At 46.6% G+C, this 17,956-nt stretch overlaps 1 protein-coding gene across 2 annotated transcripts in view; it reads left to right on the top strand.

The window, feature by feature from the left end:
- Window positions 1-17,956, top strand: part of shank2b (SH3 and multiple ankyrin repeat domains 2b) — a 1,331,733-nt gene that overhangs the window by 212,181 nt on the left and 1,101,596 nt on the right. The window lies entirely within an intron of this gene.

Genomic DNA, 17,956 nt, shown 5'->3' with positions numbered 1-17,956 from the left:
GCCCACTCCCACAATCATGGTGACTGCTGACATACGAACAAGGGGAGGGTGTGCGGTGCCTGTGGGACCATACCTCAACAAAGGAGTCAGGACTTTCAGGAGGGAAGAGGAGGACTAAGTTTGTGTAGAAAATGGGCAGAAAAATCTTGTACAAAAGCCATGTGGGATGAATTAGAGAGAGGTTTTTAAAAAAAAAAAGGGCTACTGGACTGTGAGCTGATGGAAAATAATGAAGGGAAGAACAGTCAACACTGTCAGAATTTGACTGCAAGCCACGCAGTTTGTCTTGAAAATGAAGCTCTTGGCTTTGAACGGTAGCCAACAGGACTCTGTAAATTTATGAAGAGCAATGAACTGAGTGGACACACCTGTATAACATATGGGACCCGAGGACTGGATCGAGCTGTCCAAGTCGGACGGTGATGATGAAGCATTGCTTGGCTTTGGTCCTGATGCTTGACTTGCAGAACACAGCCGGGAATTTTATGAGGTGCTGTGTACTTAATTTTTGCCTTTCACTGTTGGTGGCTGAGTTATGCTGGAGGTAGATTCACTGGAAATTGATGAGGTGCAAATTGTATTTGGAAAAATACTATTGAGAAATTTGCTGAGGTGGTTTACTTTTTATTTTAAAAGAAAGAGATTTGTACATTTGCCATGCAAGGGGTTTTTACAGAAGGGGAACAGATCTCCCTCTGCTTGTCTCAGCAACCAACAGAAACCGGTGTGTGTTGAGGTAAGTGCTCTGTACGGTACTGCTACAGAATCAATTCCTATTCCTGCCAATGTCAACTGACAGCTAAAAAGATGACGAACATTTTACAAACCATTGCAGTTGACTCCCATCTAACTTCTGCTCCATCGGGCAGTTGGGAGATGAGTTTTAGAACAATCTTCTTTTCATTTGATAAGCTGAATGCTTCCTCCGTTTTAAACACTTGGCTTGCAAGTGCCAGTTTGGCTCAGCCAGTAGCACTCGTGCCCGAGTCTCAGAGGATCGCATGGTTCAAATGCCAGTGCAGGCCTTGACCGTGGAATCTAGGATTGCACTTCAGAGCGGTACGGAGGGCGTGCTGCATTGACGGAGGTGCTGTTCTCTGGAAGAGATGTTAAACTGTTGAGGTATTGCTTAAAGACCCCTTGCCACTGTTCAAAGACGCAGGGCATTCTCCCTTGTGTCCTGGCCAATATTCTTTCCTCAAGCTACATCAACAAACAGATGAACTGGTCGTACACCTCATTGCTGATTTTAGGACCTTGCTGTCTGCAAAATGGCTGCCACATTTGCCTACATAATGATAGTGGCTGTATTTCAGAGTAACTTTCTTTCTTCATTCCTGGGATGTGGGCGTCGCTGGCAAAGCCAGCATCTATTGCCCATCTCTAATTGCCCTTGAGAAGGTGGTGGTGAGCCATCTTCTTGAACCGCTGCAGTCCGTGTGGTGAAGGTACTCCCTTAGTGCTGTGAGGGAGGGAGTTCCAGGATTTTGACCCAACGACGATGAAGGAACTGCGATATACTTCCAAGTCAGGATGGTGTGTGACTTGGAGGGGAACTTGGAGGTGGTGGTGTTCCCATGCGTCTGCTGCCCTTGTCCTTCTAGGCGGTAGAGGTCATGGGTTTGGGAGGTGCTGCCGAAGAAGCCTTGGCGAGTTGCTGCAGTGCATCTTGTAGATGGTACAGACTGCAGCCACGGTACGCCGGTGGTGGAGGGAGTGAATGTTTAAGGTGGTGGATGGGGTGCCAATCAAGCGGGCTGCTTTGTCCTAGATGGTGTCGAGCTTCTTGAATGTTGTTGGAGCTGCACTCATCCAGGCAAGTGGAGAGTATTCCATCACACTCCTGACTTGTGCCTTGTAGATGGTGGAAAAGCTTTGGGGAGTCAGGAGGTGAGTCACTTGCCACAGAATACCCAGCCTCTGATCTGCTCTTGTAACCACAGTATTTATGTGGCTGGTCCAGTTAAGTTTCTGGTCACTGGTGACCCTAGGATGTTGATGGTGGTGTTTTGGCGATGATAATCCTGCTGAATGTCAAGGGGTGGTGGTTAGACTCTCTCTTGTTGGAGATGGTCGTTGCCCGGCACTTGTGTGGTGCAAATGTTACTTGCCACTTATCAGCCCAAGCCTGAATGTTGTCCAGGTCTTGCTGTATGCGGAGGCAGATTGCTTCATTATCTGAGGAGTTGCGAATGGAACTGAACACTGCAATCATCAGCGAACATCCCCACTTCTGACCTTATGATGGAGAGAAGGTCATTGATGAAGCAGCTGAAGATGGATGTGCCTAGAACACTGCCCTGAGGAACTCCTGCAGCGATGTCCTGGGGCTGTGGTGATTGGCTTCCAACAACCACAGCCATCTTCCTTTGTGCTAAGTATGACTCCAGCCAGTGGAGAGTGCCCCCCCCCCCCGCCCCGATTCCCAATGACTTCAGTTTTACTGGGGCTTTTTGATGCCACACTCAGTCACTCTCACCTCACCTCTAGAATTCAGCTCTTTTGTCCATGTCTGGACCAAGGCTGTAATGAGGTCGGGAGCTGAGTGGTCTTGGTGGAACCCAAACTGGGCATCAGTGAGCAGGTTATTGGTGAGTAAGTACCGCTTGATAGCACTGTCGATGACACCTTCCATCACTTTGCTGATGATTGAGAGTAGACTGATGGGGCGGTAATTGGACGGATTAGATTTGTCCTGCTTTTTGTGGACAGGACATACTTGGGGGCAGTTTTCTACCTTGTCGGGTAGATAAATGGAGTGAGATGTTTCTGAGATATGCTGAAATGGTACATAAATGCAAATCTAACTTTGGGATGTTGTGATATTGTAAGAGAGTTCATTTAACTTGTGACGGAACATGAAGTGCAACAAAATGATCTCTCTCTGAAGCTGCTGAATGTGATTGGGATGTGGTTTGATGGCAGTAAGTGGGGTCTGCTGTTCAGTGGAGTATCAATGACTATCAGTTCGCATTATTGACAGACAGCTGCTCAACAGCATGAGCTTCGAAACAATCAGAAATACTCTTTAATATTGGGAGCGTGCCTTGGAGGCGGAGCAATGAAGGTTCACTAGATTGATTCCTGGGATGAGAGGGCTGTCCTATGAGGAGAGATTGTGTAGAATGGGCCGATACTCTCTGGAGTTTAGAAGAATGAGAGGTGATCTCATTGAAACATACAAGATTCTGAAGGGGATTGACAGGGTAGATGCTGAGAGGTTGTTTCCCCTGGCTGGAGAGTCTAGAACTAGGGGGCATAGTCTCAGGATAAGGGGTCGGCCATTTAAGACCGAGATGAGGAGGAATTTCTTTACTCAGAGGGTTGTGAATCTTTGGAATTCTCTGCCCCAGAGCGCTGTGAATGCTGAGTCATTGAGTATATTCAAGACTGAGCGATAGATTTTTGGACTCTAGGGGAATCGATGGATATGGAGATCGGGCGGGAAAGTGGAGTTGAGGTCGATGATCAGCCATGATCTTATTTGATTATACAGCGCCTTTCACGACCTCAGGACGTCCCAAAGCACTTTACAACCAATGAAGTACCTTTTTGAAGTGCAGTCACTGTTGTAATGTAGGAAACGCGGCAGCCAATTAGTGCAGAGCAAGGTCCCTCAAACAGCAACGCGATAATGACCAGATAATCTGTTTTTTTAGTGACGTTGGTTGAGGCATAAATATTGACCAAGACACTGGGGCTAACTCCCCTGCTCTTCTTCGAAATAGTGGCTGTGGGATCTTTTACGTCCACCTGCGAGAGCAGACGGGGTCTTGGCTTAACGTCTCATCTGAAAGACGGCGCCTCCGACAGTGAAAAATTTTGAGCTCAGGTCTCTGGTTGTGGGACTTGAACCCACAACCTTCTGAACCAGAGGTGAGAGCACTACCGTAGAACCATGACTGACACCTTAATTGCCATTGCTTTGTTCGGAACATTGAAGTGGTTTGGTTTATAAAGAAACATATAGATGGCTCATGTGAATTGCAGCTTCAAGCTCAGTGTAGCTTTGTGACTATAAGCTCATACATCTCTGTAATACTACCTTCAAACAGGCAGTGAAACTCTTTGGTATCACAGTGTGAGGAAATTGCTTTGACTGGTATAAATGATACTGACATTGAAAATTGGTATTGGTAACTCATGAGCTAAAAATGCAATTTGTTCATGACATTTATGCACATTGTGACATAAATATCCCATTATGCTCTTACAATCAGGGCACTAAGGCTCATTGTGACTGTGTGAACCTGACATAATGTGTTCTTACTGAGAAATTGCCTCTTGTGATATGTGAGTAACTGGAGAAAAGCAAGGAAAATGCAATGAGTTTTGAACAAGGCAGCCAGAGGATGCAAGCTGAGAGGCAATGCTTAACGCCGTCTAAATAATTGGTTAGGCTGCAGTTGGAACAGTGCGTCTAATTCCCCGCTTACCTTGTCGTTCCTCGATGCGCATTGGAAAATTGCGGATTTCCGTCCGTCGATTGCGTTGGGTGGAAAAATAAGGGTTTCCCCCACATGCGAGGGCATGGGTCAAGGTTCCATGCGACCAGCGCATAGTCTGAAAATAGCCCCATTGTGTCCAGTTTTGGTCATCCTGTTTCAGCCAGGATGTCAAGGCCATGAGGCTGCAGAAGAGATTTACGGAAACGATATCGGGGATGAGAGGCTTTAGTTGAGGAAAAACTAGAGAAACTGGGTTCCTTCTGAATAGAACAGAGAAGGTTAAGAGGTGAACTGATCGAGGTGTTGGTCTTATCAAAAACCCTCATACTTCGAAATACTGCAGAGAGAAACTATTTTGACTGGTCAGTGAGTTGGCATAAATTTAAGATCACCTCTAAAAGAACAAAGGGAGAGTTTTGAGACTTTGTTTTACACAGAGGGTTGTTAGAACATGGAAAGCCCTGCCAGAAACAGTGATGGAAGTAGAATCTATAAGAAAAATGAAGTGCGTAAACATTTGGAAAAGACAAAAGAAAGTATGTGGGCAATTGGCAGGGGAATGGACTAAGTTAGAGAGATCGGGCCCAGGTGTGACAGACCCTATCACATTCTGTGCTGTAAAATTATTTGATTGTATGTAAGTTGATCTCTAACAGGGTTTAATACAAAGGGGTATGAATTTACTGCTCCTGTCAATGGAGATTGGCATTAATAGGAGTGGAAAACCCGAAAACAGCCCAGGTTTGTCTGTTAGCAATGTTCCAAGTCTTCCATTCTAATATTTAGCTGTCAGCTGCGTCTCAGTGGGTAACGCTCTCGCCTCTGCGTCAGAAGGTTGAGGGTTCAGGTCCCACTCCAAGGACTTGAGCACAAAATCTAGGTTCATCCGAAAGACGGCACCTCTGGCAGTGCAGAGGGAGTGCTGCACTGTAAGTGGTGCCGTCTTTCAGATGAGACGTTAAATTGAGGCCCCGTCTGCTCTCTCGGGTGGATGTAATAGATCCCATTGGCAAAGAAGAGCAGGGGAGTTCTCCCCCGGTGTCCTATCCAATATTTACCCCTTAATCAACATCACTCAAACCGATTATCTGGTCATTATCACATTGCTGTTCATGGGAGCTTGCTGTGTGCAAATTAGCTGCTGCATTTCCTATATTACAACAGTGATTACACTCAAAGTACTTAATTGGCTATAAAGCTCTTTGGGACGTCCTGATGTCGTGAAATGCGCTATATAAATGCAAGTCTTTCTCTTCTCTTTCTCTTTCCTTTCTCTTTCCTTTCTCTCTCTCCGTCCTCTCTTTCTCTCCGTCCTCTCTCTCTCTCCATCCTCTCTCTCTCTCCATCCTCTCTCTCTCTCCCTCTCTCTCTCTCTCTCTCTCTCTCTCTCCGTTCTCTCTCTCTCTCTCTCTCTCTCTCTCTCTCTCTCTCTCTCCATTCTCTCTCTCTCTCTCTCTCTCTCTCTCTCCGTCCTCTCTCTCTCTCTCCGTCCTCTCTCTCTCTCTCCGTCCTCTCTCTCTCCGTCCTCTCTCTCCCCGTCCTCTCTCTCTCCGTCCTCTCTCTCTCTCTCCGTCCTCTCGCTCTCTCTCCGTCCTCTCTCTCTCTCTCTCCGTCCTCTCTCTCTCTCTCTCCGTCCTCTCTCTCTCTCTCTCTCCGTCCTCTCTCTCTCTCTCTCTCCGTCCTCTCTCTCTCTCTCTCTCCGTCCTCTCTCTCTCTCTCTCTCTCTCTCCGTCCTCTCTCTCTCTCTCTCCGTCCTCTCTCTCTCTCTCTCTCCGTCCTCTCTCTCTCTCTCTCCGTCCTCTCTCTCTCTCTCTCTCTTTCTCCGTCCTCTCTCTCTCTCTCTCCGTCCTCTCTCTCTCTCTCTATCTCTTGCTCTCTTACTCTCTCACTCTCTTTCCACAAGGAGCAGTTGTGGCGAATAGCTTAGATGCATTTAAGGAGAAAGGAATCGAAGGATGTGCTGATAGGATTAGATGAAGTGGGGTGGGAGGAGGCTCGTGTGGAGCATGGATCAAATGGCCTGTTTCTGTGCTGTAAATTCTATGTAATAAATGGCTGTTAAGTCATTAGACAAGTGTGAAATTGGCACAGTTACAGGTAACCTGCAATTTGTCAGATTCCCACTAGTAACTTGAACTCCAATATGGGTAAAGTTTGTTTCGAGTGGAAAACGGGAGAGATTTCACATAGATTTGTTTGTTAATCAAATTAAATTTAAAGTAATGCTGAAAGAAACAAAAGCAAAATTAAAACACCCAGCAGAGTTTATAAAAGGAGAACTGAAAATAGCAAATTTCAATAGTTTGCTCATAAATCTTGCCAAATGTTTGGAATTGTGTGCTGCTGTATTGTCATAGAATTTGGGACATTACATTTGGGGGATATCATTCCTCCTTACTCCAGTCTCTTCTGGGTGTAGTCCATAGCGACATCATAACTGCAGATAATACTCCTCTCTTTTATTGTCTAGAATATTTTGGTTCTAAGCAAAAAAAAAAAACAAAAAAAAAATCTTTGGGGGGGAAAAATGTGAATGTTGGATCCGACCCCAGCCCACAATATTAACGGGGAGAATTTGGTAGACAGGAAGCAGTATTATATTGTGGAAATTCAGCGGTCTAAATGGGATATCAGGCCACCTGCACATATGCGAGCAGCTGGCTGAAGAGTGGTACTGTTGGGTTCCAGAGTAGGTCATCGTCTAGTCTCTCATTTGGCAAATGGTGCATTACACTGGAGGACCTCAAACAAGAAACATAGGAATTGCTGGACCAAAAAAGACCAAGATCCATCTAGTTTGCCTTCTACCGTACTGGATGTTGCATGATACAAGAATAGGATTGTTGACTAATCGGCGCAACCAATCTCCACCAATAGTCTACAACAAACCCAGACATAACCGTAAGGAAAACCCATCAGTGGTGGAGAGCTTTGGGAACCGTAGGTTGAAAGTCACCCTTTTCCTCCCAAGCATGCTCACACCAACCACAAGTCATGTCTCAAATGACTCATCTACTGTATCCTAACATGTTATCTTCTGAAAGAAGGGAACAATGTACAAAATAACAAAGTAAGAATCAAACAAACAAAAAGGAGACTACCCTCATACAGTTCTTTCTCCATCTTTGTTTATTTTTATCACGTTAGTTGGACTTTTGCTTTGGGACAGTTTCCAAACGGCCCCTATCTCTTCAGTCTCCACCTGTTTTTTTTGCAGGGAATTTTCACTCTGCAACTGCTGCACGGCTAAGATCCACGTGAAGACAGGATGCAGTGAAAGGGCTAGAGCCAGCACCATTCAACTTTAGCTTTCGGGCAGCTTTGCGGATGGATTTTCAGCAGCAATGTAGCTACGGGATCAAATTTGTGGGATCAATGCCTTTCACTATAACAAGGGGATAAAGTGTGCAATATTCGTCGTAGGCTGTCTTTTTTTTCTTTGGCAACGACATCAACAAACTCCACCCCAAACCACAATGTGCATGAAATCTGCACATCCCCATGACGTTACCTACTTAAGTGGTATTGTGAGCATGTATTTGCTTGCCAAGCACTGTTTGAAGAATTTCTGAGAAGAGAAATAGGAGTCAACTTTGCTTTTCCTGTTTAGAACCAACATGAATTTTCTGAGTTGAAGGTAAGTGAGACACCATAGTGCTCATTCAGGAGAATTGTTTGACTTTTTTTCATTGCAACGCTCCAGTTTTGGAAATGCAATGAGTTTGTTTCTGTTTGGTCGATTCTAGCGCAACCTGAGATAGGATTCGCACATGTAAGCAGCGGCTTTTCTATATAAACCGAAACAAAACATTTTTTGTCAACATTTTTCGGCGATGTAATGCATCTGACTAATAGGGGGAAAATTTGGAACTGTGGTAAAACATGGTGCTTTTCATTGAAAACATGGAAAGCTGTGATTGCTGAAAATCAGAATTAAAAAAAAACCTGGCTATAGGTTGGTGAACTTCTGCGAGAGAAAGGTTAACTTTTTGGGTGATAAAGTGTCAGCCTCAACTCAATGGGTAGCGCTCTCGCCTCGGAGTAAGAAGGTCATTTGTTCAAGCCCCACTCCAGAGATTTGAGCACAAAATCTAGACTGATACTTCAGTGCAGTACCGAGGGAGTGCTGCACTGTCGGAGGTGCTGTCTTTTGGATGAGACGTTAAACCAAGGCCCCCGCCTGCCCTCTCAGGTAGGAGGAAAGATCCCGCAGTATTATTTGAAGAAGAGCAGGGGAGTCCTTCCCGGTATCCTGGCCAATATTTATCTCTCGACCAACATAATTAGAACAGCTTATCTGGTTATTCATTGCTGTTTTGTGGGAGCTTGCAGTGTGCACATTGGCTGCCGGGTTTCCCTATATTACAACAGTGACTACACTTCAAAAGTAATGTGCTTGCTGTGAAGTGCTATGGGATGTCCTGAGGTTGTGAAATCCTTCTTGCTATCGGAGAAAGGATCCTACCTGAACCATTAGCTCACCTGAACTCTTCGCCAGTTTTCCTGTTTCAGATGCTGCCTGACGTACTGTGCTTTCCTCGTTTAGTTTCTGTTTCCCCATTTAGATCTTTTTTTCGTTGTTAGTTTTTAATGCTTGGCTTTAAATAGGCTTCTTTTGCAACAGGGTAACTCTAATGAAACTATAATCATTCTCTTCAGAATTACAATGTTCAGACAAAAATTTCTGTGACTGCATATGCAAAAAGGAATATCTGAAATATAACCTTCAAAGCTGTGATGTGGGGAAAAATGATTGCATTGGTAAGTCCCACAGGTGTTTTATCTAGATGGTAACTTGAGTCATACAGACTGTTGAGGTCCCAGGTTCGATGCCCCGTCTGTACTGAGCTAGCTGATCTTAGCTGGGACACAGTAAGAGGGCTATCATTGTTTCAGTGCCCCTGGATGAGGAAGGGTTTAAAAAAAAAAAATCAGCCAAGTTCCCATCCAGTGACCCAACTACATAGAATTACATAGAATATACAGCACAGAAACAGGCCATTCGGCCCAACCAGTCCATGCCGGCATTTATAAGGATAAGGGGTAAGCCATTTAGGACAGGGATGAGGAGGAATTACTTCACCCAGAGAGTGGTGAGCCTGTGGAATTCTCTACCACAGAAGGCAGTGGAGGCCAATTCATTAAATATATTCAAGAAGGAGTTAGATATATTTCTTAAGGCTGAAGGGATCAAGGGATATGGAGAGAAGGCAGGGACAGGGTACTGAATTTGGATGATCAGCCATGATCTCATTGAATGGCGGAGCAGGATTGAGGGGCTGAATGGCCGACTCCTGCTCCTATCTTCTATGTTATGCGCCACTTGTGCCTCCTCCCATCCTTCCTCATCTAACTTGTAGTGTATGTACCCGTCTACCTTTAAGAGAACTATTGTATGTAACCGTCCACCTTTAAGAGAACTACTTTAGGTGTTGCACTACTTTGTTGGCTTCTGTATACTGTAATACCGACGGTGACCACACCGGTATATAAGTGCTGTGTCAGGAAGTATTGGGCAGATTCGCCCTGACCTTCGAATAGTAAAGTCCTGTTTTAAGTTACTCTTGGAGTCTGTGCATTAATTAACTAAACAACCCACAGACTTTACAGTGGCGACGAGTCCGATCGTACCCTGCGGCAACATTGCGTCCGAAGCAGTTAACGAGCGTCGAGAAGAGGCAACCGCCCTCGTCGTTCTGCTCGAGGCTGCAGAACTAGAAAGGAGGAAGAATTTAGAGACAAAGACTTCCATCAGCAACAGGCACTGACTGTCCCTTCTGCCACGGTGAGGAGTGAGCCGATCAGCACGAGAAGCAAGGCGGCCACGGTGACTGTGAGTAAGGGAAAAGTAAAAAGAATAACCGGAGGATAAGGGCGGTGCACTCGACCACGGTCGAGGGGGAAAGGAGCTGGACAGAAGTCGGGCCCAGAGGCGCTGAGACTGGGGCAGCGTGGAGCAAGGAAGCCGCGGTACTAATAGGCTGGGGGACGCAACGGCGTCATGAGACAGCTAGACCGCGACCGGCGGGAAAAGCCGGGCAGCGACCGAAGCCACGAAGCGCTGCGACCGGGAGCGTAGGCACGGGAAGAGATAAACTCAGCCGCAGCTGGGGAGGGAAGCACCGGACTGCGAGAGGGCTGGGAGGTGCGATTGGGAGCCGAGCGAGCGGGAGAGACAGAGCCCGAGCAAGGGGAACTGAGCGAGAGCCAGCCCAGCGGCTGAAACTGTTCGCCGTCAACGGGGTGTGCCCAGCGCCGGTTGCCCTGCCGAGAAAAGGGAAAGCACTGAAGCCGACGCGCAGGCTGTGAACCTGAAAGCCAGTGGCCGTCGCCCGTGGGGAAAGTGTACCCCTCCCGCCAGGGGAAGAAACGCGGGAAGCTGCCATTAGGCGGAGAAGAAGACAGAAGCGGGGAACCGCCATTGAAGTGGGCGGGGAGAGAAGATAAGCGCGGGAAACCGCTATTTTTGCAGGAACCGCCATCTTGGAAAAAAAAAGAAAATTTAAAGAAATAATTCGTGGTGTTATCAGGAAGAGAGGAAGATGCCTAAGCGTGGTAACATCAACGATTTTAATTCCGAGGTAGAAGACTGGGCCACGTATGTGGAACGCATTGAGATCTATTGTGAGGCCAATAAAATAGAAGAAGATGACAAAGCTATAACCTTGCTAAACTCGATGGACGCGAAGACATACGAGCTCTTGAAGCATCTACTAGCACCAGCTAAACCGGCGGATCAGACTTTCGATGATATTGTGACTGTTCTGAAGGATCACTTGAACCCCACACCGTTGATGTTGGCGGAACGATTCAAATTCTATGCGAGAACGCAAAGGAAAGACGAAAGCAACGCAGAATACTTGGTCGAACTGCGTAGACTAGCGAAACACTGCCAGTTTGGAGGGAATCTGACAGAGGCGTTGCGAGACAAATTCGTGTGCGGAATGTCGAAGGAAGAAACACAAAAACGACTGCTCGAAGAGAACGACCTTACACTTGAGAAGGCTGTCCTTATTGCTGCATCGAACGAAGCCGCAGCGAAAGGAACGGCGGAAATGCAGCTAAAGGCAGCGGCACTCGGGGTGCAGCAAATTACTTCGGGTACAACGAAATGCTATCGTTGTGGGAAGACAACACACGACCAGAACCAATGCTGGTTTAAAAACCAGGAATGTAGGAAATGTGGCAAGCTCGGTCACATAGCTAAGGTATGCCGGTCAGGAAAGAAAACCAACAATAATGAGTCACCACAAAAGAGGTACAGAAAGGTACATGAGGTGACTAGGAAGAGTCCGGAAGAACAGAATTCGGACTCACACTCCAACTGCAAGGAACTGGATAGTCTGAGAATTCACAATGTGAGTAATGAAGCTGACCGACAAGCTATCTGGATCACACTACAGATTGCAAAAGTCCAAGTGAAAATGGAAGTGGACACCGGATCGGCGTTGATGGTCATGAATAAGCATGATTATAAAAAGTTATTCAAGCATATTCCCCTACGGGATACGGAACTAGTATTGAAGACATACACGGGGCACAAAGTATACCCCATCAGAAAGATAGAAGTCAAGGTGAGATACAAGGACAAAGAGCACCAAAGGATGGATCTGTATGTGTTGCCTGAGGGAGGTCCACCACTTCTGGGACGGGAGTGGATCAGGAAAATAAAGATAGACTGGCATTCACTAAACACCATGGCAGTAGATTCCGGAAAGGAAGATGTCAAACCTGAACGGTTGTCCAGAATATTGGACGAAGCTAAAGAGGTATTCCAGCAAGGACTGGGAACACTGCGAGGAATTAAAGCAAAGGTTAAGATTGCAGAACATGCAAGCCCAAAATTTTTCAAAGCCAGATCGGTACCTTACGCGATACGACCTGCTGTGGAGGCAGAACTGGAAGAACTTGAACGATCAGGGGTACTGTCAAAAGTGGACTGGAGTGAGTGGGCCACGCCCATTGTTCCCGTCATGAAGTCTTCACCAAGTAACAAGCCAGGGGGACCGGGGAAGGTCCGCATCTGCGGAGACTTCAAGATCACAGTGAATCCGGTGCTTCACACGGTACAATACCCGCTTCCGCGGATTGAAGATATCTTTGCTTCGTTGGCTGGAGGGAAACACTTCACCAAGATAGACCTGGCACAGGCATACTTACAAATGGAAGTCGAGGAACAGTCGTGTCAGTACCTCACCATCAACACACACAGAGGCTTGTATCGTTATAATAGACTGGTTTTTGGGGTAGCTTCGGCTCCAGCAATTTGGCAGAGGGCCATGGAGCAGGTATTACAAGGAATTCCAAGCATGCAGTGTTACTTAGACGATATCCTGATTACGGGAGAGGACGAGGAAGAACACCTCACAAATTTGAAACTGGTGCTCACTAGGTTGAAGGAATATGGCCTTCGAGTTAATCGCAAGAAATGTGAGTTCTTCCAAAAACGGACCTCGTACTGCGGTCATGTCATTGACCGAGAGGGGCTGCCCAAGTCACCTGACAAGATAGAAGCTGTCGTGAAGGCCCCTGCTCCGGAAAACGTATCACAGTTAAGATCATTCTTGGGGTTGATTAATTATTATCACAAGTTTCTGCCGAATCTATCCACAGTGCTGCATCCGCTGAATGCTCTGTTGCGGAAAGAAGTACCATGGAAGTGGAGTGAGGAATGTAAAAAGGCCTTTCGCAGAAGCAAGGCGTTGATTACCTCTGAAGAAGTGTTGGCTCATTTCAACCCAACGTTACCTCTTCGTCTAGCTTGTGATGCTTCCCCCTATGGAATTGGAGCAGTACTTTCACACAAGTTACCAAATGGCTCGGAAAGGCCAGTGGCATTCGCGTCCCGATCATTGACCTCCGCGGAGCGAAATTATGCTCAAATAGATAGGGAGGCCCTCAGCCTTGTGTGGGGCGTAAAGAAATTCAATCATTACCTGCAGGGCAAGAAGTTCACATTACTGACAGACCACCAGCCGTTGGTGTCCATATTCAACCCTAACAAGGCCGTTTCCACCATGACAGCGCAAAGGTTACAGAGGTGGTCCGTGTTACTTGGGGCACACCAATATGACATCGAATACAAAAGGTCCAAACAGCATGGAAATGCTGATGGGTTATCGCGCTTGCCATTGCCGATAGTAGAAGAAGCGACTACAGTGGACCCGGGAGAGCTGTTCCACTCATCCATAGTGGAATGTCTACCAGTAACAAATTCGATGATCGAAAACGAAACCAGAAATGACCCGACTCTCTCTCGAGTCTATGATTTAACGGTGGAGGGATGGCCAGCACAGGGCGAACCAACGCTGCCAGCATTTTCGCAGAGAAAAGAACAGCTGTCAGTGTGTCGAGGAACCCTGATGTGTGGATCTAGAGTGGTGATTCCACCCAAACTTCAACAGAAGGTGTTAAAGGAGCTGCACGAGGGACATCTGGGTGGAGTGAAAATGAAGAACCTAGCAAGAGCGTTTGTGTGGTGGCCAGGCATTGATGGGGACATCGAAGAAATCACTAAGAGCTGTCTAGGATGCCAGAAGGTCCAAAACGCGCCACCACAGGCTCCTCTGCATCCATGGGAGTGGCCCTCATCTCCTTGGCAAAGGGTACACATTGACTTTGCTGGTCCATTTATGGACTCAATGTTTCTAATAGCGGTGGATGCACACTCCAAGTGGCCGGAGGTAATAAAGATGTCCACCACCACCACGGAAAAAACCATCACCGTGTTAAGGACCATGTTTGCTAGGAATGGGCTGCCGGAACAGATCTGTTCTGATAATGGACCGCAATTTGTGTCCGAAGAATTCAAGAAATTCTTAAAGAGCAATGGGGTTAAGCACTACACGTCAGCCCCATACCATCCCGCCTCCAATGGATTGGCTGAAAGGTTTGTCCAGACCTTCAAGAAGGCCATAAAGGCCATGGGTAATGAAGCCATTAACTTACAACATAAGGTGGATAGCTTCTTGTTGGCGTACAGGAATGCAACACATGCGGTCACAAATCAAACTCCCGCCATGATGTTTTTTAATAGACGACTAAGATGCCGGCTGGATTTGCTTAAGCCAAACGTCAGAAGGGACGTAGAGAACCGGCAATTCCAGGGCATGAATGAAAGGCCAACTAGATCTTTTCAGATAGGTCAACAAGTTTTGGCCCGGGACTACCGTACCGAGAAATGGCAGCCTGGAACTATCGGAAAAAGGCTAGGGCCGTTGATGTATACGGTGGACATTGGGGACAGTATAATAAAGCGCCATGTTGACCAGATCATAGGGTCAGCCACAAATAGCCAACCTACTCCACCACCTTACACGGTTAATGTTGAGACAGAGATACCCAGAACACCTACCTCCGATCTGGTAATACTGGAATCAGATGAACCTAACACTGTCCTTCAAGCTGAATCGACCTTGCCAGAAGCACCTACTACCCCGCTGGAAGTTACGACACCACCGAGGCGTTATCCGGACAGAGTCCGGAAACCTCCAGAGAGACTGAACCTGTGAACTGTCTTGCATAAAGTTGTATATATGTTATAATGTATGTTTAATGGGGAATCAGTATGTTGTAAGCTAAAAAGGGAGGATTGTAGTGTATGTACCCGTCTACCTTTAAGAGAACTATTGTATGTAACCGTCCACCTTTAAGAGAACTACTTTAGGTGTTGCACTACTTTGTTGGCTTCTGTATACTGTAATACCGACGGTGACCACACCGGTATATAAGTGCTGTGTCAGGAAGTATTGGGCAGATTCGCCCTGACCTTCGAATAGTAAAGTCCTGTTTTAAGTTACTCTTGGCGTCTGTGCATTAATTAACTAAACAACCCACAGACTTTACATAACTCTATCAGCATTACCCTCCGTTCCCTTCTCCCTCGTATGTTTATTTAGCTTTCCCTTAAACACGTGTGTGAGAACATCTGGCATGGCCAGGGCAGGATAGGCTTGGCCGTGATGCATCTGAAGTTGAACAGCCCACAGACACTTGCTGCTGAGGCTCGGCCATGAGCAATGGCCAAAACCAGAAACTGCTGCAGACATTCCACAAGTCAGTCAGCATCGGTGGAGAGAACGAATAAGTTAGGGTTTCAGGCTGTGTCAGACGCAGAAGAAATTACAGATGAACGGAATCTAAAAGGGACAATCAATGATGGCCACTTGGGGAGAGTTGCAGTCGAATGCCTGGTGTCTGTGAAAACCTACCTCGGCAAGGAGTCCACACCTTCAGAATTGGAGGGCAAGGGAAACAGCTAGGGAGTGAACAATAAAATATAAAAGCAAAATACTGCGGATGCTGGAAATCTGAAATAAAAACAGAAAATGCTGGAAATACTCAGCAGGTCAGGCAGCATCTGTGGAGAGAGAAACATGAGTGAATGTTTCAGGTCGATGACCCTTCGTCAGAACTGGAAAAAGTTGGAGATGGAACAGATTTTTAAGCAAGTGCAGGGCTCTACACTTGCTTAAAAACCTGTTCCATCTCCAACTTCTTCCAGTTCTGACGAAGGGTCATCGACCTGAAACATTATCGAACAATAAAATATATGTTATGTTGGTTCAAGATTCAGTTCATTCAGGAGTTAATGTGATGTTGGAAACATTCAGAAATACATAGAATTACATAGGATTTACAGCAAAACCCTCTATTCCCTTCTCTCTCGTGCTTATCTAGCCTCCCCTTAAATACATCTATACTATTTGCCTCAACCACTCCCTGTGGTAATGAGTTCCACAGTCTCACCATTCTCTGAGTAAAGAAATGTGACTTAAGCCAAGCATGATTGTGCTCCCTGTTATATAACAACAACTTGTATTTATATAGCGCCTTTAATATAGTAAAACATCCCAAAGTGCTTCACAGGAATGTTATGAACACAGTTTGACACCGAGCCACATCAGGAGATTAGGACAGATGGCCAAATGCTTGTTCACAGAGGTAGGTTTTAAAGAGCGTCTTAAAGGAGGAGAGAGAGGCAGAGTGATTCAGGGAAGGAATTCCAGAGCTTAGGGCCTTGGCAGCCGAAAGCACGGCCACCAATGGGATGAGAGCATTGTCCTATGAGGAGAGATTGAGTAGATTGGGCTGATAGTCTCTGGAGTTTAGAAGAATGAGAGCTGATCTCATTGAAACATGTAAGATTCGGAGGGGGATCGACAGGGTAGATGAGGGAGGATGTTTCCCCTGGCTGGTGTGTCTAGAACCAGGGGGCACAGTCTCCGGATAAGGGGTCGGCCATTTAGGACTGAGATGAGGAGGAATTTCTTCACTCGGAGGACGGTGAATCTTTGAATTCTCTACCCCAGAGGGCTGTGGATGCTGAATCGTTGAGCATATACAAGGCTGAGATCACTAGGTTTTTGGACTCTAGGGGAATCGAGGGATATGTGGATTGAGCGGGAAGGTGGAGTTGAGGTCGATGATCAGCCATGATCTTACTGAATGAGGCTCGAGGGGTCGTATGGCCTACTCCTGCTCCTACTTCTTAGGGACTTGGTGCGAGTTCAGATCGATTTGGATGAGCTCAAGTTGATAGAAGGTAGAAGATGGGAGGCCAGCCCGGAGAACATTGGAATAGTCATGTCTAGAGGTAACAAAGGCATAGATAAGGGTTTCAGGAACTGATGAGCTGAGGCAGAGGCGGAGATGGGCAGTGTTAGAGTTGGTGGTCTTGGGGAATTTTTCAGGGGGGTCAGCGGGTGCGATCGATGGCAGGTCGGGTGGGAAATGTTTTTTTTTGACGGCAGGTAGGGAACCCGCTGTCAACCCACCTCCATGCTAGTCTCCCAAATGTTGGGTCTGTTAGCACTGGACAGACCCAACACCAAGCGGCGGGGGAGGCAATTTAGATCATTAAGAGACTGTTAAGAGGCAATTAAATAGTATTTTAAGTTTGCCTTTCAATATTATGAGTTCCCCCACGGGTTATACATTGCTCGGGGATCACGTCAGCCCAGCAGGTCATGAGTGGATTCAGCATTGAATTATCTGATTACTTGACAGCTGCAAATGTGCTATAACAGCTCCCATCTCGCAGCTGTTCACTTTCCAAGCTCTCAAACTGTTGCTTACTACATTTGCAAGACAGATTGAGCTTTATGCAGCTTGCAAGTGTTTGGAGCCAACTCTCTATCCAGTGCCACCTCATTGGAACAACCTCTCTGACCATTGACAGATCGCTTCTGTCATCTCAACCTCACCTGCCATCTAGTACATCAGCATCGGTGCCCTTGAAACTATCTCACCTTGGTCCTCAGAATCCCACCATGATCAGCCCCAATACCAGCAGCACCAGGTACACCAGCAGCACCAACAACACCACCACCAACCTTCTCCGCAATCAACTGATGCTGCACATGACACGACATCAGTACCTGACCCCATTGCTGCCAGGGATGGCTTCACCATGGCCAGATTTACTTCACTTGATGCTGTACACCCTGGCTGCCACATGATGCACCAGGTTGGTACCACCCCACACCAACGCTATAAAGCATCCCTAC

Source organism: Somniosus microcephalus, chromosome 15 (assembly GCF_052327205.1).
Source record: "Somniosus microcephalus isolate GS21.2 chromosome 15, FLI_Smic_1.0, whole genome shotgun sequence".
Lineage (NCBI taxonomy): Eukaryota > Metazoa > Chordata > Chondrichthyes > Squaliformes > Somniosidae > Somniosus > Somniosus microcephalus.
The sequence above is the reverse complement of the archived record's forward strand: the minus strand, read 5'-3'. Positions and strand labels throughout refer to the sequence as shown.